At 33.8% G+C, this 23,213-nt stretch overlaps 1 protein-coding gene across 1 annotated transcript in view; it reads left to right on the plus strand.

The window, feature by feature from the left end:
- Positions 1-4,688: 4,688 nt before the first annotated feature.
- Positions 4,689-23,213, plus strand: part of LOC140150061 (uncharacterized) — a 36,107-nt gene continuing 17,582 nt past the window's right edge. The window contains exons 1-3 of the mRNA XM_072172065.1: positions 4,689-4,939; positions 5,888-6,044; positions 17,976-18,153. The gene's annotated coding sequence lies outside the window, so the exon portion shown is untranslated. The remainder of the gene's footprint in view (positions 4,940-5,887; positions 6,045-17,975; positions 18,154-23,213) is intronic.

The following is a 23,213-nucleotide window of genomic DNA, read 5'->3' on the forward strand; positions in this document are numbered from 1 at the left end:
TTACCAATATTAATATGGCATACATGTATCATAAGGCAGCTATTTTAACTTGTCTTCGATGTGCCTTATCTGTGAATACCTATCTGTGAATATTGACAACTTTGGACCTTCGCAAATAATATAACATGACATAATAAATAATATAATACAATACCGGTACATAACCTTTATCGGCGAACCGTTTATCAAAGCCGGGATCAAAACAAATAAGCAAATAATATAATTGAATACGTGAGTGGAAGAAGGGCCCAACTCCAATTTTTTTTTACAAAAATGAGATAGACCCAGCATTTTATTGTCAGCAGACTGTTCTTCTTTATTGTGTGTGAAAGATGAGCCAAAATTCACTCTCTAAATAGTCTCCCACGTACACTTAATCATGGTTTGCATGGAAGAAAGACCCGACTCCATGGAGCTGGGCCCTTCTTCCACAAATATTGGGTTAAAGAGGAATTTTGTTCATCCATGAAATCTGCTTTTCATTACAATAAACTTTATGGCTAACATATTACATGCTTCTATACTTGTGCAATTAATGGATGATTACCAAATTTCTGTAGCTCTTTATAACACATCTGCTTACGGAACTGGCACTTGCAGTATATTAGTGGAAGAAGGGCCCAACTCCAGCTCGTATAAAGGTCCTCTGAAGATGAAAACATTCTGCCTATAAAACTTTTCTAAATATTAAGTTTTTTCTTAATATCTCAAAAACAGTTTTGAGTTGGGCCCTTCTTCCACTCAGGTATTCAATTACAGTTGCGACCTGGATCAGAGATAAAGGAATTCAATTCCATGATCTACTTTGACGATGAAGGGCTGTCCAATAATTATGTGTACCCCAGGGTGGTGAATTCTTAATGATCTGTCAAAATTTACTTGCCGCCACCCCCACCCCCCATGGTCGTGCCAAAAATATCTTTGCTCCCCACTTTCGACACGCCAAAAAATCTTTGCCCCCCCTTTCGAGGTGCCAAAAATTTCTGCCCCCCCCCCCATCCCCCTTTACATACACGTGCAAGATATTGGGGAACCAATAATTTAAAACCTTAAATTGTCTTATTTTAATGTGAGCGCAGCGAAAGGGAAATTTTGATCGTGTTCTCAACAGTTTTTGGAAACCCCCTCAAAAATCACATCCCCCCTGACGTACATATTGAACGGTCACTACCATTTGTCACTAATAGACACCAATGTTTACCATAACTCACCTGAAAGATGGGAAATTGTATTTAAAAACATTGTAAAGAGATTTTTTTCGGTGAGGATTTTGTTACAAAATTGAACATAAGGGAAAAGCATAAATTAAATAAAGATGTTTTGGGGGTAGCGGAAAAATATGGGTCTTTTGCGCATGGCACACAAACCTCAATCATGTCAATATTAAAGCCTTAATGTACGATCTTTTTAAATTTTTAGATTTTTCTTTTTTCTTCCAAAATGATAATATGCAATCATTATGAAAGTTCCCAATACATTTGGACGCGAAAAACATTGGGAATTTGCAAAGAAACGACATTATAAGCTTCACCTCTATCATTCGAAACATCTCGCACTATTTGAATTAGGACAGCGAGTGCGGCCTCAGAGTTAGTCTCCTACGCGGCCAGTTTGGTTACGCTCCCTCCACATGTGGAGGGAGCGTAACGAAGCTAGTTTTGTACGAGACTACGGTTTGCGATCGTGGCCGACATAAAGTCATAATCTAAAATTATAACTTTATGTCGGACCAACAGAAAATCGTCCCGTTTTACTACAAATAGGACGAATTTGACAGTTTGCTCATAGATTTAAGTAAAAACATGTGTAGGCCTAAGTATTACAAATATGCCAAAAAATCGGTTTTGAAAAAAATAAAGGTAAATTCTGAAAAAAGATCGTACATTATGACTTTAAGTGCCCCTCCTTGCGGAAATGTGGTTGGCTGTTTCATAAAATAGACTGCAAGCCCCCTATAGAGGAGTTCGAATTTCCGGACTTTTTGTCCAGTCGTGATTGTTGGAAAATATCAAGCAGAAAACATATAGTTCAAAATCGGTAATCCTCAATTTGAGAGCTCATTTGGGACAATTCCGTGATTTTTTATACAATTTATTGCATTTCCAAGCTTTTTCCACAGTAACGTTTTCAGAAAGCAAACATGGAAACCCAGACATTTCTTTTATTGAAATTTTACTCCTCTTTATAGAGAGTGTGCACTTATTTTCAGGAAGATCTTTGAAATAATAACATCATAGTCTATGAGGTTCAAGAACGTATAAGTGGATGTGCAATGATTATGAGCCCTGGGAGAGGGGGCAAGGATTTTTTTGCAATTCTGGCAGGTCAAAAAGGGGGAAAGAGATTTTGGCACACATTTACGAGGCACAGACCTTTTAAATAACATGCTCTTAAAAGGCTTAGGAAAACAGTATACAGAAACGTTCAAATATGCAAAATTTCCTGCTTGCTATATACGCTAGCATGTATCGAGACCGGGGGGGGCAAAGATTTTTGGCAAACCGGGGAGGGGAGCAATGCGTGAGATTGTGAGTGAAATTTCTTGCACGGTATACCGGGTGTGGACTAGCCCTATGCATGTGGATAAATATTCCTGTAAACTTATGCAGTGTCCTCAAGCCGTGAGTAAAATTGCTGAATTTGCCAAACAAAATATGCAATATTAATTATCATTGTGCAATGTGTGTTTTATATGAGTGTTTTTTGCAATTGGTAAATGTGTGTTATTTTATATTGTCAAAAAATTATGTTGTTGGTCAGTGAAGCCGGTGAGCGATGTCATTTTATAATAAAATTGAATGTGTATTTCATTATGACTGCTTTTGCAATTTATTTATTTTGTATATTTTTTGATTATAGCATCTTCTTTTTAAGACATTTCTAGTAGATATCCTCGAAAAAAGCTCAGTCCCAAAATTTCAGTTGATTCCGATTTTGCGTTTGCGAGTTATGCATGATTTATGTGTATAAGAATGCTCCCTATGCCACTGTGTTGTAATTTCGTTCTGTTATTCAGAACGTAATACAAATTTGATGATATTTTTGTCAAAGAGAATAAATCTGCAAGAAATATTGCACATAAACATTAGGCCTATGTAGCCAGACCTTTCCGGTGGTATAAACATCTCAACGAAGTGGGGGATGAGGCTGTGGATCACAAAATGCCCCTTTGAAGTAGTGATTTCAAATGTTATTTCATATACATGCATATGCAAGTGGCCTTTGGGACACGATATCATTTTGTAATAAAATTGAAATTGAAGTTGAAATCAATGGTATTGAATGATAAAATTTTAGTAGGCCTATGCATAAAACATGATTATTATTAAAATTAATGAGCAATGCGTTCCTAGGCCCTATAGGTCTACTTAAATGTATTAATCTTGGATTCCATATCTCCTTAGGGTTCACTAATGACGAATTCGAAAAACTCACAAACCGTCTGCATGGGGCCGAGACTAGATCAGACACGTTTGATCAAATCCATGGATTTTGCCAACATTCCCAACAAGCAGCAAGCAGGGGTTTTTCGATGACGTCAGGTTTTCACAACTTTTAAGTGATTTAAAAATCACAGATTTCGAAAAAAAAGTGTAAACAACAATAACAAAAGACAGTCCCCAAACACAACTAACTGCACTTTTTACATTGAATACTAACATACTAAGGCTATATTCATATTTGCTTTATGTATCTTTTTGATGTTTTTATGTTAAGGGGTACTACACCGTCGATAAATTGTGTCTATTTTTGCATTTTTCTCAAAACTAATAACACAGTGGTAACAAAAGTTATGTATATTATAGGGCAAAAGAAACCCAATTACTACACTGGAATTTCAGTGACCTAAGACAAGCGGTTTGTTATTTATGATCAGAAATAAGGTACCGCTAGGATGTACCTCGTTTCCTATCATATATACTGAACCGCTTGTTTTGAGTCACTGAAATTTCAGTGTAGTAATTGGATTCCTTGCCCCAATAATATACATAACTTTTGTTACCAGTGTGTAATTAGTTTTTGAGAAAAAGCAAAAATAGTCACAAATTTACCACATGGGTGTAGTACCCCCTTAAGGTATTAGAAATGATAATGATGATGTGTTGTTGAATATAATTCCTGAATAAAATTAAATAAAATCAACGTAGTCGAAAAGAAGTTATTGAAATATGCATGGCCTCATGATCATGATGATGACCGAAGTAAGGAAGTATTATGTTCTAACTATATTCATAAGTCCATATATGCCAAATTCAAATGCATTATTTTAGACTGTATGATGATAAATGGGTTTTTAGGTGCAATACATCGAATAAGTTAAACAAAACGACTAATCTATTACTTCAATTTCTTTTCACGTCAAATTCTTATTCTTTTCTTTAAATTCCGCCAAGCGCATCCAACCGTGCAGACTGGGCGCACCGATGCCGTGTGGATATATATCACCAATACAAACACTGCTATTCATGCGTCAGGACGAAAGTATGTTCCCAAGAAATTGGAACTACACTGTGATCCACTATATAAACTGGCAAATAATTATTAGTACACGGAGGCCTAAATACTTGCAATAATGGTTGCTACGAAGATACTGCCGAATTTTATAGAGACTCGAATACTATTGATCTTGGTGTTTACTAAGCAAAGTCCTAATCAAGGTGAGAATCTATATATTCGTAAGGTATATAAATACGGACTTAACGTAATAAGCAATTAATGCTCATACCGTGGGTGTTACCTCGTACACTGACAGCAGGTGCTTTATTACATGTGTACAAGTGATACGAATTGGTTGTGTGTGTGGTTACAACTATTCAATTCTTTCTATTGACGAGATGACACGATCCATTCATCATTATTCGGGACATTTTACTAAACAAGCATAATAAGGTTCAAATTTCGATTTATCAATGTTCTTTTCACTGACTTTGACAGACAGGTAAGTCGCATGCTGTATCTACGATCTGTAATGTATGTGTTAAGCTTAACGGTGCCGCTATATAGCGTTATAGGACGTCACGGTAGTGTATACATGTTGTTTCAGTGTCGTATCCAGCATGTGTAGAATATTATAGCATCCATGCGACAAGTGCATATTACAGGCACGGATGGAGAAGATAATTAGCAAGGAAAATCACGGCATTCTAAAAAATAAGCATAATGATCCGATGCTAATGGGATGAGTCGCATTAACAGCTATTAACCATCGGCAAACTATCATTATTCTGTTAGTACGTTTTCCACTCTTGTCGAAACGCGAGAAACAGAGCAGAGATGTAATTTGATACTAACACGCATGGTGCTTCAATTCTTCAATATTTTTAGGCTATAAAAATTGTCATATGTTTGCTTTAATGCTTTTAGCACAGACCGATACATCATACATATAACATAGTATATAGCGGTAAAATTTAATGTCAGTATGATGTTCAATATATTTTTATACCACGAAAATTAAATCAAACATTAAATATAGTGTTTATGTTCCGTAGTACCGTGGTTGGGGAGAGGGTAATTGTGTTTGATTGGTTGCTATGGTAAACTGTAGTCCGTTGCAATTGGACCTTATAGCGCCCCATACACACTTTAGTATTGCTACCAAAATAACTTTTGGATGGAATTTATAAACCTCAACGTTAGTAAAAGGAATGTTTAGTACTGGCTACTGTTGTGTTGAATTAGTTCTTGAATTAGGCATTTCCATGGAATTTAGTACTTACTGACATGGACTACTGAATGGTTTTACAGTGTACACGAGCCATTTACGGGAGTCATTCATGTATTTTAAGAGAAGTGTCTTCGCTGTGAATTACGTGCTCCTCCCCGCTCTTGACCTCTCTTAGTCATCCTGTATAAATGTGTTACAACCATAATTTTATATTTGCAGACGACGCGACTTGCATTTAAATAATTTATTTCACCATCATCTGTTGCGGTAAACTCAGTCATGATTCTGCCTCGGGATGGACGATTTTTCATCATCATCATCAACATCATCTGTTTAGTGGTAACGCTCTTCACTGATGGAGCAGGGTCACTTCAAAGTAAGTATTCAACCTATTATATTTATCTTCTTCTTCTTTTCTGCTTTTTTTTTTTTTTTTCTTCTTTTTTTTTTTTTTTTTTTTTTTTTTTTTTTTTCTTTTTTTTCTTTTATATTTTATTCAACAATTAAGGCCGGGTAAATAAGTATTTTTTTATATATTTTTTTCTTATTTATTCAACAATTAAGGCCGGGTTATTTAGTATTGACTTTATATATATACTGAGATTTATCGCAATGATTGTGTGACTTGTCATTGCATCGCAATGTCTGTTTGAGTTTAAAGTCCAAACGTAAAAGTGAATCAATATTTGTTTTACACAAATACTATAATAATAAAGTGTGCACCTGATGACAGGGTTATCTGTAGGGTACTCTATCTATTATTCTTGCACTTTTAATAGAATAAATATTTTTGTCAATTTGGCAACGTGATAAAATATCCAGGTGGTGGATGACATGATCGAGCCGGCAACTTGTGAAACCGCCCGGCCGTATGGCATTTTCAATACACTTGGTTAGTTTTGTGGGGTTCATTATCGAACCCCAACGGTTTTAGCTTGTATTTATATTACTTATTAACATAGGTCCATTTGTTTGTGATATTTCAAGCGTTTTAAAATTTCAAAATAATCCCATTCAATTACACGGTTGACGATGAAAATTTACTGAATTTAGTGAATGCAATGCGGCCACCACCTGAAAATATCGTTGTCGTAGAGCCCGGGGTCGTAGAGCAACGCGAATGTACTTTTTTGCATATTTTGTAAAACACAGCATTACATTTAAAGGTTATACGATGCATTGTTGGTCGAAGCAGCAGAAAAAAGTAGTTCACAGCATCTTGCGAATGGTAATGAGCTTTAGCAAACATTGCATTGCATGCTTAATTCATAGCGAGCGTGTAGAAGAATTCAAATCTCACAGATATACTTTTGTAGGTCCGGTGGTTCTTGAGTTATGTTGTAAAGAGGGCTGAAACAACAACACTTTTGTAAAACGTACATAACTCATTAACAACAATAAATTAAGCAAGTTTTCAAAGTATATGATTTATAGAATGAACTCTTGCAAAACACCGGTTATTTTTCAATAATATATTGATTCAGATAATGAAAATCGATTTTATTTTTGGCTGCTTCGACCAACAATACTTCGTATACCCTTAAGTAGCACAAAGTTCGTTCATTTATTAACAATTATATCGCAATTTATACAAGTGAATAAATTAATCCATTTTAACAACCCTCTGGTATTTCGCTATATCCTGTTATCTTCACAATCATACAAATTTTGCACTCCCAATGCTAAAATGCTGAGACTCTTTTTATAGCCACACATTTACTTTATATATTTAATTTAATTTAATTACATTCAATATAAATCGATGTTGTATTGTTATCATGGTTATATACCATACTGAAGGACAAAACTATGGAAATTGAAGTGTTAATATTCAGACTTTTTATTGTACGTACAATATTGTATGCAACATATCTACGTTATTTAATCTATTGCCATTATATTTCCAGTAATGTTTAAGTTCTAACGAATGTTTGATGACGTAAAATCGATAATATATTTCTACTAGATATTACATGTAACATATTATCGATTTTTCGTCATCAAACATTCGTTAGAACTTAAACATTACTGGAAATAGAATGGCAATAGATTAAATAACGTAGATATGTTGCATACAATATTGTACGTACAATACTCGAGTCTGTGGAGCGCTTTAAATTTGCAAATTACGATTCCGAACTTAAATTAATAATTGCAAATTCCACTTTATATTTCCGCCGGACATTTCCAGGCACACTGTTTTGTAAAGAAAAAAAAAAAAAAAGCATAATGTATTCTAAGAAATTTTACCTTTAAAGGCTACTGTATTTTCAGTCATGTATTAATGTCTACATATTAAATTACGAATTCATATGACGCACACTAATATAATAATCATGGTAATTACTGTTGTTTTCATGTATTTTAGGTTTTCATATTGCCCAAAATAGACTAATTAGATAATTATTGTTTTATAATATTTGGTTGCAAAAACAAATTGCACCGTTATTATTTTACCTATTCCTATATTATATATCATCATTATTATTAATAATGTAATTATAATACACATATGCCCTGATTCAATAGCCATTTTTTATTCAGTATTTATATAAGAAACTGTTTCAAAAGCTATAGCTTACAGGCAGTGATAAGCAGTAGCGTAACCAGCGGGGGGCAGGGGGGCAGAGTGCCCCCTGACAAAAAAATGAAAGAGAAAAGGTGCCCATCTGACAAAAAATGAAAGAGAAAATCAGGAGGGCAAAGGAAAAGAAAAAGGGCAAGGAGCCCCTTTTCTAGCAAAATTCAGGGCCAAAATAGTATAAAATACAAAATTTTTCCGCGCTACGCGCGCATGTTGTAACAATAAAGCCCATTTTTAGCCGGATAATGGGCGAAAATAGTGTAAAATACCATTTTTTTCGCGCTACGCGCACATCATCCCAATAAGGCCCTTTTCGGGAAGCTCGAAGACATACAGTCTCTATGTATTGTATGATGCAACTGCAATTTTTTTCGTCTGTGCCCCCAAAATTTTATTTTGCCCCCCCCTGACCAAGAAAGCTGGCTACGCCCCTAGTGATAAGTCGTGATAGCTACTCTTATTTATTAATCTAAACCTCCCGACAATATACTAACCATATGATTCCAGGATTACTACAAATTTTGAATTTCCTTGCGTTAAACGACGATGCAGCGATTCCCGAATCCTGGTCAATTCGTTTCTAATCGTGGTCTTTAAAACGTGCGGATACCACCAATCATACTGACAATCCCCTATTATAAACATGCATGCATCTTTCATCACATATCAAAATAATCTCTTAAGGGCGTACTACACCCATATATTGGTTTGATTGGTCTAAAAAAACATTTTTTCATTTATAGCGAGGCGATATCTGAATAGAATACATTAAATCCTTTGTTATGTACTCTCTATAGAAAATCTAGTGGTGCTTGCAAAATATATAACACTGAATAAATTAAATAAACACTTACACAATAGATGCATAGTCATTAGTCAATTTGATATTGATGTTGTTATTGATGTGTTGTTAGGAGAAGAAAAGGCTATTAGGTCACCGTATGTCAGGTTATAGGTCAATTGGTTCAGGTCAAATTTAAGCATCAATTTTGAATACACATGTGAGAGTCTGTGATACAAAATGTATCATAATGAGGAATAATTTTGATATTCTGTCTTTAACTGGATATATATCGAGAAGTGCAAGGTGGATATACTAATATACCTTGGGATGTAAATGGTGAGTACAATTTAGAATGCCTAGTTGAGATGGATTTCACAAATAAATATAAAATAGTTACCAAAATCACAAAAGTTAAGCTTACGGAAAACTACCCAATATGGTGGTATAGGTGACAAGAAATACAATTTTTTCAACATTGCTGTAGTATGGTTGTGGTAACCTGTTACCTATGGCTTAATTAAGTTTCAGTGAAATAATGTCGCAAGTTAAAAATACAAAATATAGCTCAACATTGAAAATAGAAGCATTTTAACCAGTTCCTTTTTGATAGTTGTGGAGCACCAAGTTCATGAAGTCATAAAAGAAATCAGGAACCACTTATTCCCATTTTACATATCAACTTTATTTCCCTAACGTGTTAGCAACACATATCCAAAATTTTAACGAAATCCGTTGATATTAAGCTTTCCAAAATGAAGTGAATTTAAATCATCAGTGATGTACCACCTTTTGGCTTCTACTTTTACAAGCATGTAAGCTACGTTGATACCGATGCCACCAATAAAACGAGAAGATTTGCCCCTTCATTTTGCATATCACTTTGTCCAATTGTTTTTTGTAATTTCTTCACAAAATGCAAAAAAAGGCAAAAAAAAAATCAATGGGTGTAGTACCCCCTTAAGGCAGCTAGCGGCTATAATATCTATAGTACTTTTTAAGTGTGTTTTTTTCTTAGACTTAATTTTATAATGCGAAAAAAAGAAATTTATTCAACATTTATAGTAAAATATTATGAAATGGCAGTTACAGACGTCGACTGAAATGAAACAAAAATTCAGAAACTTTTCTCGGCCATCATGATCATGTTGGCAGGGGGCACCCATTGGCTCATCCTTAAAATGATCTACCCATTTTTGAATAGAAACATGTCAAATTTGACAACGGGAGCTATACACTCTTAAAACAGGGTAGTCAAAATGACCCCGTAAGTAGTGGTAACTGGTAAGTAGTTAACTATATGCACTTTACCCCTAAATCGTGTTCAAATTTTGACATTTTTGTGGTTAAAATTTGTCCACAATTTAAATTAATATTATCTGTAACATAACACAAAATATTTGATACATTAAAAGAAACCAAATGAAAAAGTTTAACAAACTACCGTAAAAAATCGTTCTTGTCCGAGCAACTATGCTTATTATCGAATCTTTACGGTATGAGAAAGTCTTGGCCTATGCTACTTTATGACTGGGCAACTGTTGTGTTTTACTTTATATATTTGCCTATATTTTTCACGTGTTATTTCAATATTGATTCTGAATCATTGGGACTATATTTTCTTCATTAAAATTAAGATAGGGAAATGCGGAAATATCGAAGCGTTTGTTCTTCCAATTTGTTGCGACGCATTATGAAAATGATGTGAATCATATAGAAAATGTGAACGTAAAATACTAACTAGGGTCCTATAAAGCATAACTTTATAGACGAAAAACCACAATTTGATTCTAAAATTTAACACATGTAGATCCGCTCTATACAATGCAAGTATTGTGAGTTTCAATATTCCACTTGTATCCAAAATGGTAAGTAATGGTAAACTTGGTAGTAGGGGCCTTGGTCTGAAGTATTCATGAGTTACAGTAGTGTAAAGACTCTAGGTAAGAGTAAGAGTTCGCCATATCTGGCTCATTAAACCTTCTTTTATTTTTTATGTTTCTGATTTGCCAAGCATAAAATTAAAAATACGGGTTACAAAATATAATGAAAACAATACGTGCCAAGCATAAAATTAAAAATACGGGATACGAAATATAATGAAAAACAATCCGTTTGTCAGTTAACTCAATTTAAAATTTGCACACTCGGCTGTACGTGAGCCTATACAATTATTATATGTACATGATAAATATAAATCAGTGGAATAAAAAAATGTTTTAATCCAAGACTCTAGAAAGAAAGAAAGAAAGAAAGAAAGAAAGAAAGAAAGAAAGAAAGAAGGAAAGAAAGAAAGAACAAAAAGAAAAAAGAAAAAAAGAAAAAAAAAAAAAAGAAAGAAAGAAAAAAAAAAAAAAAAAAAGAAAAAAAGAAAGAAAGAAAGAAAGAAAGAAAGAAAGAAAGAAAGAAAGAAAGAAAGAAAGAAAGAAGGAAAAAGAGGGAAAAGGGAAAAAATGAGAAAAAGGGAAAGGGAGAAAAGGAAAAAAGAAAGAAAGAAAGAAAGAAAGAGGAGAGAGAGGAGATGAAAGAAAGACTCACAAAGAAACAAACAAAAAGACGCAAAGAAAGGAAGTAACAGAAGGAAAGGGACAAAGAAACAAAGAAAAATTAAATGGTATAAAAACATAATAGCATTTGGTTACTTTTGTCATTTTTAAACTTATTTCCATATCATGTTTTTGTTTGTTGTGCTTTTCACTAGGAGGGACCAATATACATAATTATATCTGGTTCAGAGATTTAATTATCAAAATAATCTTCAGCAGACAGTTTAGTATTTAGCATATGTCATACGTAAATGTTATACCTCCATGCTGGCATACCGGTGACTAAATGTTTCGATTTTTTACAGTTAATTTAGCAATACAAATAGTCCTTTTTCGTATGCCGTCTGAGTTTCATTCTACATCTAAATATATCAAAATAACTTGTTTATTTAATAGGCAGAGAATGTTCATACCTTCCGGTAGAATATTTTTCTTCATTTGTTTCCGTTAAGTTTTAAACTGAACTTGAAGAAAATATTTTCCCTCGTTAATTTCCGTTGTTTGAAAACTATAATTTCAATCATTTTACTTTTATACCAAGTATACAACTATATAAGAAAGACTTGTCTCAGCCATTTCAACTCACTAACTTTAGTATTAAAATGGCAACTTTTAAGTTGTCAGAAATATTAGTATATTGCTTTAAAAACCAATTTATACAAATATTTCTGACAAACTGCTTTTATTTTTTATTCGTGGAAAACTTTGAGGGCATCCTCTTTTATAAATCTTACAATACTGCTTTAAAACGTTTTCACTTGGCTGAGAGGGGAAAAGAGCAAATGTGAATAGATTTGGCAATTTTTTTTTGATTTCACAACACACCACCGAAGTATAATGAACTTGAACTTTTCTATTCTAATCTTGGTATAAACCCCAATATTTACATTTTCTTTCATTTAGTTTAGTCAAGAATTCACTTAGTTTAGTCAATAATGATAACCTTACATTATCGCAAAAGAAAACATCCTGGGGGAGCATAACCAGCTTTTCCATAAAAAAATCACTTTTGTCGCGTATTGCAAACTTCAAATTATAAATCTTTTGGGCAGTGATATCAAAAGTGTTAACTAGTAGTATGATATCACTTTTTTTTATTAAGTAATGAAATGTTCTAATGTTAATGCATTTTACTAAAATAAAAGAAATACTTGCAACATGAAACTTTAGAAAGAAATTCCATTGAAAATGATAGACTACTTTTGTTGTTCTTGTTCTATAAAATACGTATTTTCAGGACAGGAAATTGACATATTTTTGTGGTTACATTGGTTCAATTCATACGGTGGTATATAATGTGTTCTCTATAAAATCCTTGCATGAGGACATTTTATGTTTAAAGGTCATATACAGGTGACATTGAAAGTTCAAAAGGTTTTGTTTCATTTGGAATAGAATGTGTCCTTTCATTGAAAAAATATTAGAGATAAAAGAAATTCTGCAAAGCAATAGGGAATAACCGTATTCGGAAAAACGGATACGATGTTGTATTGTTGCAACATAATAATTAAAATCATTGTTTCAGTATATTTAAATTGCTAAGTATCAAAACAAGAACTGTTTTTAAAACGGCACGGCAACTGATTTGAAAAGTGGACTTTTTTTCAAACTTTGGACCTTTTTGGACTGGGGAAGGCGGATTTGGACCTTTTTTGACCAAAAAGGCATAAAAACCCTCTATTTTTTTCGCTCGCTACTCTCGCAATTTGGGACTTTTTGAGCCTTTTACGGCTCTGCTGGTAAGCAATAGACACAGCTTTACGTTGTACGCGGCGTCAAATGCTCAATAACTATATATAACAAATTTACGCGTAACTCGGGGTTTTTTTTCGAGATTTTTTTTCTTTCCCTTTTCCCCCCTTTTCGCCAGCCCATAGGGCTGGTATCTAATTCTGAGATGGGATTTGTGTACACTAAAGATTAGCTAAGATTATAGCCTTCTTCTATTGGTATGAATTACTTTTTTTACTTCTTGTGGTGGAAATGTTTTTGATGTCTGCTAATTCGATTTGCAAGGAAAAGAAAGTATGTTTTGCCGTTTCAACGAACGAAAACGATTGAGTATTGCCAAAGTTATGTTTGAATTAAAGGCCCTTTCAGTGATTTCACAGGAACATTAAAAAAATGGAAATTTGTCAGAGTTGCTTAGAAATAAAGAATAAGTCTACAGAATTTCATTAAACCACTTTTCCCCTGAATACATCGACAAATTAGTCAAAAAACAGAAGTTTTAGAAAGGTTTTCTACTTCAACTCAGATCGACTCGAGAAAATCGAGATTTTCGTACAGTGCGCCACCAATCGACTGGAAAAACTTCCTAGTCCAGTGTTTCTAACACGGGGAAGTAGAGTCTAAATTGATTTAAAACAGAGTAACAGACGCTTAATTTTTGTAGTAGAAAACAAAATAAGCAATTAAACGTCACCGAGGCAAACTAACGGTCAATTCAAATATGAAAAACAGTTAAAATTGTGTATTTTGTTTAAAATAGTAGCTACTGATGTAATAAGTAGTAGAAACAATACGCAACGCGTGTTGGTATGGTGGAGAGTGAGCTTCTTTCGATCTCGAGTCGGACTTTTGTACTGTCAGTATCAAAAGTCCAGATTCATGTAAATGCTTTATTTTGTTTAAAATACACGGCTTTCGACCGAACCACTAGCAGGCTATGTTAGCACATCTATTCCAATTACAAAGGTACCAAAATCTGAATTTTGATGATTTTTACGATCGTCCGGATGAGCAAATCACTGAATGGGCCTTTAATTATGACTTAAAAAGTTATCATATTAGGCCTACACATATAAACATAAACTTGTTCAGCAATCAGCATATCAAAAAAATGACATGGTCAACAATTAGTAATTAGCGGGGAGCGAGGTCATATCAGTGGACTACTGAGCATAGCATGATGTTTGGTTGCCTGTGAGTGCATAATTGATATGTTGATAACAGATCTAATAATGTTGTAGAATCAAAATCTTCATTATATGGACCACATTGAAGTCAAAGTAATTATCTATCCTATCCTGTATCGTTTTATGGATAAAATTGACTCAAAATGTTATTGATGATATTATTGCTATCTTTAACATCAGTTTTGTCTTTTCAACGGGAAAAATCCGATGGAAAATAAAGTTTTTAGGGGCTAGCTATAATATTGAACAATATATCCCATATTTTGACATGCACTTATAGAAAATAAATAAATTATTGTCTTACTTTATAAGTTATAAATACTGTAAAATGACACATAACTAAAGTGAGGCCACTTTCTACCTTTTTTTATTTGATTCATAAAATTACATTCAACAAAATGATTGAGGACTGAGAAAGACACAATGCAGACTATTACAGAATTGCAGGAGTTTCGGACTAACAATCAACACATTCAAAAAATACAGTTTAAAAGTGAAGATTGTAGTGAACGATCAGTCCTTTATCATGTGCTTGCCACTATCTACTTTATAGTAAACTATACATTGCGAAATAATATAAAATCATTTTAAAATCAAATGTGCATGTAAGTTGAGTTTACATAGCGAATTAACTAACAACTGCAGTGTATTTCTTGATTTTAATAATTAGCATGGGTAAAAAGCAGTAAAGACAAAAATACAGAACAATTTGGAGTAATGAATTCAAGAGTTGACATGAGTTATAGGAGTTAATGCTTTTTGCTGTTTCAGTGTGCATGTTCTCGCCATTGATGGTTTGGTGAACTGTCATGTAACATGGATGTAAGCGTGATCCTAAAAAATGCCTTTGACGGTGACCCAAACTATTTACAAGACCTCTTCTGGATTGAGGCTGGCCTTCCCTTTTAAAGGGAATTTTTATTCATTTATTTTTGTGAAGGAGGACCATCGATATCAGATGACTGCACACCTTTGGCCTATCCACTGTTTAGCAGGTTTTCCCGTGATAAGGGGCAAATCACATAATTATCTATGTTGTCACGTCTCACATTATGACACTATGTGCATTTAAGTTATAATTCCTTTCTGATGACATAACTGCCTATAGTTAAAATGTGTAAAAACACAGATATTTTTAGACCTACCACCGATTTCACATAATTATTTTCTTATGTAGGCCTACTGCCCCTGGATATGGCTGTATGTCTGTCACAATTCCTCAGTCTCCGTTGACATGTCTCCACAAAAATGCTCATTAACCCATGTCGCACGTGCTCGAAATTGTTATTAATCGGTTTCAAGTTCATGGTGATTTCTTCAATATTATTGACTGCTTATACGTACATTTGCATGTTCTGATGGTTATACATGTATAATAGATTGACGATGGAACATAAAATAATAAAGAATAAGAATTTAGGGACCGTTCACAAACACTTGTTAGGGGGGCGTGATTCAAAAAAATTTCATCGCGAAATTTTTTCGGCCACCCCCTCCCCTTTGGGATCTCAAATATTTTTGCCCCCCTGGGGTTTTTTTGACATGAAAATTATGGGTCAACCCCATAGAAAAGCATATAAACTCAATTTTCGCAGGAAAAATTGTGGTCATTTTTTTCAGGCCCCCCAGGAGGGCCAAAATGTTTAAGGCCCTCTTTTTGCATCAGGCCCCCCTAACAATGGTTTGTGAACGGTCCCTGATCAGATACATACCATGCATATAAAACGGAAACGGAACAAGGTTGAATGGAAATTTAAAAATTCGTAATTCTTTTAATTTTAGAAATAATTGTCGGAAATAGGAAACATCAAACCACCAGCTTCCCAAATGCAATTTGCATTAGGCCTATATACGGATATTACTCTAAATAAATATTACTCAATATTTAGTAAAAAGGGAACATAGCATTAAAATGAGTTTATAGAATTAACACCTTGGTCTGGGGCGGACATTTTAAAAATGAATTTAGAAGAGCAGCAACGACATCACTTGCATTACATTCCAGATGTTAAATCTACATCATATGCAACATTTGAGGAAATTTGCACGAGTCCGTTTTATTTTAGGGCCATTTGTCTATAACTGGTCTTTACATGTAGCCCTATGGAGAGAGTGCCCGTTAAGGGCGGTATAACCCACATTTTATTTAGGAACAAAAATGTGATTTAAAAAAAACGGACTCGTGCGAATTTTCTAAAATTTTCAGAGTATGTAGTATGAACATGTAGAAATATAATCAAGTAGTTGCCCTACCTGATCTTCTCCGAAAAAATAAAAAGTCCTATACCTCAATGATAATGAAACCTAGGTGAGAACTCAAAGTTAATGATTTAATTTTGACCAAATCGGGTACAAATTTAATCTATATTGAGTTCCATTTGAAATTTTGTTGCTGTTCTCTTTTTACTCAACATTGAGTAATTTTTACTGTTTTTATTAAGAGTGTATAAGCTAATAGAAATGTATATTGAATCGACAAAGCTGAAATAAGTAGGGTTTTAGCAAAATCGGAGAAAGAACAAAAATGTTAGATGACATTACCATTTTATTATAGGCTATACAACAACACAGAACATTTTTAAACAGATATGTACCGAATTTACATATTGTATTACCGAAAAGGATTTCTTGATCAATGAGTTCCATTTGACATTTTGTTGCTGTTCTCTTTTTACTCAACATTGGGTAATTTTTGCTATTTTTATAAGCTATTATAGAAATAGGCCTATATCTTGAATTGACAAAGCAGAAATAAGTAGGATTTTAGCAATATTAAGGTTTAGCTTCAAGCAAAATCGGTATAAAGAAAAATTAGATGGCGGTAACGTTTTATTAGGCTATAGCAAGAACACAAAACATTTTAATTAGTTATTATTTATAATATTGTGTCTTTTTATGCATTACCACGATTACCGAGGACAATTACCATAAAAACAACGAATATCTACAAAAATTAAAAAATGAACTCTACTAAGGGAACACATCAAAAGTTCGATGACCTCCTGTAAACGAAAGTCCTATCGTTCGAAAGTTATTTCGGTAGGGAGAGTGGACCATAATAAGTCCGATACTTATTCGCCGTGCAATAACAAGTTTAAATTGTAAACAGAATTATTTTATAAATAATTCTGTTTTCAAGTTTCATTTTTATTTTCATTTTTATAAGCTTTTGCCGTGCAATAACAAGTTTAAATTGTAAAATGAAACTACTTCCCTGATGAAACTATAAATATTAAATAAAATTTACAAGTAATTGATATAAATATATAGCATGATAATAATATTATTATTACACAATGCACATTTACATTACAATATTTCGTTCATCATTTTGCTTGTCTAATTTTGTTCTTTATTTGTTTGTTTATGTTTTTGTTTGTTTGTTTTTGTTTTTGTTTTGTTTTTCATTTATAACACACACAGTTGTCTTTTGTTTTGAATCACTATACTTATACAATATACTTTTCTTTCAATGCAGATGATCCCGAATGTGGTACACAAACCGCGCCCCAAGGTGTCGAATCTCGAATAATCGGCGGAACACGAGCTGAGGAAGGGGAGTGGCCGTGGCAGGGAGTGGTCACATAAAAAACGACAGTGGTGTGTGGAGCAGGGCTGCTAAGAAATAACTGGGTTGTCACGTTGGCTCAATGCATGTATGTATTATGGGGGACTTTCCTCCTATCCCCAAGTTTCGCTATAGTCCAAAAAAAAGTTTCACTAGTCCGTAATGTAAAAAGGGTCTGCTGGTCTGAAAGTTAGGGTTTAGGTTCGGTTCTAGAATAGGGAAAACTTTAATTTCGTAATAATTTTTAAATACATGGATTGTAACAAAAATAAATAAATAAGTAGGCCTAAATCATAATAAATACTTGGCGATGCATTTGCATAATGTAATTCATAATGCCATTAAATACACGCGGACGTCATTATATTTTACTATAATTGCCCGAAATGGAAAACACGCTGTAGGCCTATATTGGTTAAATTGGTTAAATTATTTCTAAGAATAAAACGCATGTATGGTAATCGTATATCATTCGAAAACCTATTAGAGGAGATGGTATTACAAATTGACGTATGATATGATATTTCTACACTCTTAAAACTATCTACTCATTTTTAATAGAAACTTGTCAGATTTGACAAGGGAAACTATCAGATGGGGGCATAACAGATTTCTCTTCAAAATGACAACAAGCTTATCAAATTTGATAAGATTGCCTTGTCATTTTAAAAAATGAATAGGTTCTTGTCAAAATGACCCAACTTATCAAATTGAGTAGTTTGTCTTGTCGAAAATAACCAACAATAATCAAATTTAAATAGTTTACCTTGTCAGAAGGGAACTTAACAGAATCTTGTCAAAATGAAATGGATAATCTTGTCAAACAAAAAATGAATTGGAGATCTTGTCCATTTGAACAGTTATTTCAAAGTGAAGAAGTGATAATAGGCCAATACGTAATCAAAATGAACAGTATATCTCATCAAAGCGAATAGTTACGGGATCAAAAATAAATTAGGATTCTATTTTTAAATAAATGAATAGTACGAAGTTAGAGTGTATACATCGCCAAATAGGAGTTTCAGCAATGGCGTAAGAAGGATTTGTCTGAGGAGATGGGGTGGGCAAAGGGAGCAAGAGGGGCAAAAAAGGCCTAAAAATCTAAAATATCAAGGCGGTAAACATCCCACAGGGGGCAAACAGAGTAACGAATCGAGTCATTTCATGGTTGAGTCAAGTCGAGTCATTTCTAGCAATACCTCGAGTCGAGTCACTGTACAATCTCTATGGGGAAATTTAAGAAATCTGTGTCGAGTCATTTCATTTGGGAAAGTGGAGTCTAGCTTCTCGAGTCATGACTCGTTACATGTCTGGAATGTGGGCGGGGGGGGGGGGCAAGATGTCCCCTTGCTTGCATCTTGGCTACGCCATTGTATTTCAGTGACGTCTTATTTTATACAATAAAAATTCCCTTTAAAAGGGAAGGCCAGCGTCAATGCAGAAGAGGTCTTGTAAATAGTTTGGGTCACCGTGAAAGGCATTTTTAGGATCACGCTTACATCCATGTTACATGACAGTTCACCAAACCATCAATGGTGAGAACATGCACACTGAAACAGCAAAACACATTAACTCCTATAACTCCTGTCAACTCTTTAATTCATTACTCCAAATTGTTCTGTATTTTTGTCTTTACTGCTTTTTACCCATGCTTATTATAAAAATCAAGAAATACACTGCAGTTGTTAGTTAATTCGCTATGTTAACTCAACTTACATGCACATTTTATTTTAAAATAATTTTATATTATTTCGCAATGTATAGTTTACTATAAAGTAGATAGTGGCAAGCACATGATAAAGGACTGATCATTCACTACAATCTTCACTTTTAAACTGTATTTTTTTAATGTGTTGATTGTTAGTCCGAAACTCCTGCAAAGCTATGGACATGGCATCTTACCTACTCCATTCTGTAGTCTGCATTGTGTGTTTTCTCAGTCTTCAATCATTTTGTTGAATGTAATTTTATGAATCAAATAAAAAGATAGAAATTGGCCTCACTTTAGTTATGTGTCATTTTACAGTATTTATCATTTATAAAGTAAGACAATAATTTATTTATTTTCTATAAGTGCATGTCAAAATATGGGATATATTGTTCAATATTATAGCTAGCCCTAAAAACTTTATTTTCAATCGGATTTTTCCTGTTGAAAATACAAAACTGATGTTAAAGATAGCAATAATATCATCAATAACATTTTGAGTCAATTTTATCCATAAAACGATACAGGATAGGATAGATAATTACTTTGACTTCAATGTGGTCCATATAATGAAGATTTTGATTCCACAACATTATTAGATCTGTTATCAACATATCAATTATGCACTCACAGGCAACCAAACATCAGTAGTCCACTGATATGACCTCGTGATCATTCCCCCGCTTTGACCATGTCATTTTTTTGATATGCTAATTGCTGAACAAGTTTATGTTTATATGTGTAGGCCTAAACCTATGATAACTTTTTAAGTCATAATTAATTCAAACATAACTTTGGCAATACTCAATCGTTTTCGTTCGTTGAAACGGCAAAACATACTTTCTTTTCCTTGCAAATCGAATTAGCAGACATCAAAAACATTTCCACCACGAGAAGTAAAAAAAATAATTCATACCAATAGAAGAAGGCTATAATCTTAGCTAATCTTTAGTGTACACAAACCCCATCTCAGAATTAGGTACCAGCGCCCTATGCGCTGGCGAAAAGCAAAGTTGTAAAACGGTAATTTAGTCAAATTTAGTCAAATTACCAATCTTTACATCAAATTAAAACAGACGGATTCATTGCGGTATCGAAGGACAAATCTTCCAGCGGTGTGACAATTGCAAATGGTCTCAAATCATGAATACATCAGCTTAACATGCGGTTAACCGTTCCACCCATCCCATCGATCATGTCGATGTAATAATCAAATTGTCTTGTCCATAATTGACTCATTTAAATAATTTTCCAAGAACAAAATATTTGAAATATATTTGCCCTTTACCTTAAGGCCTATACCGTACAAATATATACAATATATGAATGTATACGATGTTGGTTTGGGTTTATCCAAAATTCTAATAATCACTGACGAGACGTATATCATATATTTCCCGGAACAAAGTGTTATAATGAATACTAATAACCAAAATATAATACTTGTAGCAAGCAATGACAGAATGATTGATTTTTAAACAATGAACGGAAGTGATTTTTTGATCAATTTTTGAACAGAAGCGCGTATAATTATAATGGTATTATTCCAAATCCAATCACCCATCTAAAATATCTTCAGAACTATTTAAAAATGACCGGGGTCATTGGGTGACAGCAAAATAAAAAAAGGAGTCAGTGGCGTAGCTAGGGGTTGTGGCGCCCAGGGCTAAGGATACATAATGGCGCCCCTCCCCAATTCTTGAAATAATTGCGCGAGGCGTGGAGCGAGTGTAAATTTGCCTACCACTAATTGATTTTGGTGATAAATGAAATGCACGCTTTAATTTTGAATTTCATCGCCGAATTGATGCAGAATTGGTCAATTCGGCGCCCCCGTTACATGATTCCCGTTACCCAATTTCAGTGCGTGCCCCCCCCAAGGGTATTAGCATATAATGGCATTTTGGGAGATTTTTTTTTTATCAGATATATGCACGACTGCTACCATTATACGGTATTATTTATTTACACTCTCAGACAAAGACATAAAATTACAGATGACGTATATTCTTCACTATACAATTCCCCAAAATGTTGCAATAATTTTAAGCGAAATATTTCTGTACATAAATTTTATGTTTATTTATCTAACGTATGCCTATAGATTCCTATATCTCAAAACGTTGTTTTTTTTATTTGGCCCGACATGACAAAACAAGTATATGCCGTTAGGTCTTTATTATGATCAGATATGCACGATCGGTACCATTGTATTACTTATTTACACTCTCAGATAAAGACATAAAATTGTAGATGACGTATATTTGACCTAATTTCTTCACCATATAATTCCCCAAAATGTTGCAATAATTTTAAGCAAAATATTATTTTACATAATAATTTTGTATTTATTTATCGTAATGTAGGCTTAGGGACGCACCATTAGACTTCAAGGGGGGGTAGGAAGTTTTGAAAAACCTCCTCCCCCACTATGAGCAAAAAACTTTCCCACCTGCCGGTGTGTATAAATTCATGAAAATTTCGGGGGAAATATCTCTTTCGATACACATCACGCGTAAGTAGGTCGGCAAAATCAGTTTCTCAGTTTCACAGGCCAGTCCCATGCAGTATATTTTAGGCCCCATTAGGCAGATGAAAGTCAATTCCGAGTTTATCGTCGCTTTTTTTTTCCAGGTTGGTGAGGTGACTTTTTCATTTTTTCATTTTTCATTATTTCTTCAGATTTCATTATTTCACCTAAAATGTGTGATTTAAAGCAAAATAGAAATAAATGCGACAAAGAAATTTTCACGAAAGGTTTTGCTTCCAAGTTATGAATTTATATGTTTTACAAACAAAAATATATGTTTCCAATTGCCAAAACTGGTGAAAACACTGATACTTTGAATATAATTATTTTGGCATTTTTTGACAATTTGACGCGGGTATTTTTGGTTTCCAAAAAGTGACGCGAGCGGGGGACGATAAACTCGGAATCGACTTTCACGCGCCCACAGAAAGCACCCAAATCAGGCAAAATTGGGCGCTTGAGGGGAAAATGTATAACTAAATTGCCTGCAATTCATATATTTTGGGCATTAATTGTCTCTGTAAAGTGACAGGGGGAGGGAAAATTTGGCGAACATGATGAAAAATTGTCAAAAAAAGAAACAAAATCTAAATATCACGACGGTCATAGGGGGTCAAGAGGTGTCAAGATGTCCGACAAAACTTGGCAGGGGGCGCGAATGATAAATTGAACCTTATCATCAAAAATGTTGTGAAATTCCAGTTCCGCAGCAGCGTAAATTCTATACCCTTCCAAAAATCGTTGGTTTGAGAGAGAAAAAAAAAATCTGGTATAATTTGTGACGTCATGAGTGTGTGGGTATTAACCTTCGCAATTAACCTTATTAAACTTGTCAATTTGAAACTCCCACCCAGGAAGTGTTTTAGGAAGTGATATATATTTGGTAATATTAGTAAGTAAAACTAAACTA

The sequence above is a fragment of the Amphiura filiformis genome, chromosome 4 (genome assembly GCF_039555335.1).
Source record: "Amphiura filiformis chromosome 4, Afil_fr2py, whole genome shotgun sequence".
Taxonomy (NCBI): Eukaryota; Metazoa; Echinodermata; class Ophiuroidea; order Amphilepidida; family Amphiuridae; genus Amphiura; species Amphiura filiformis.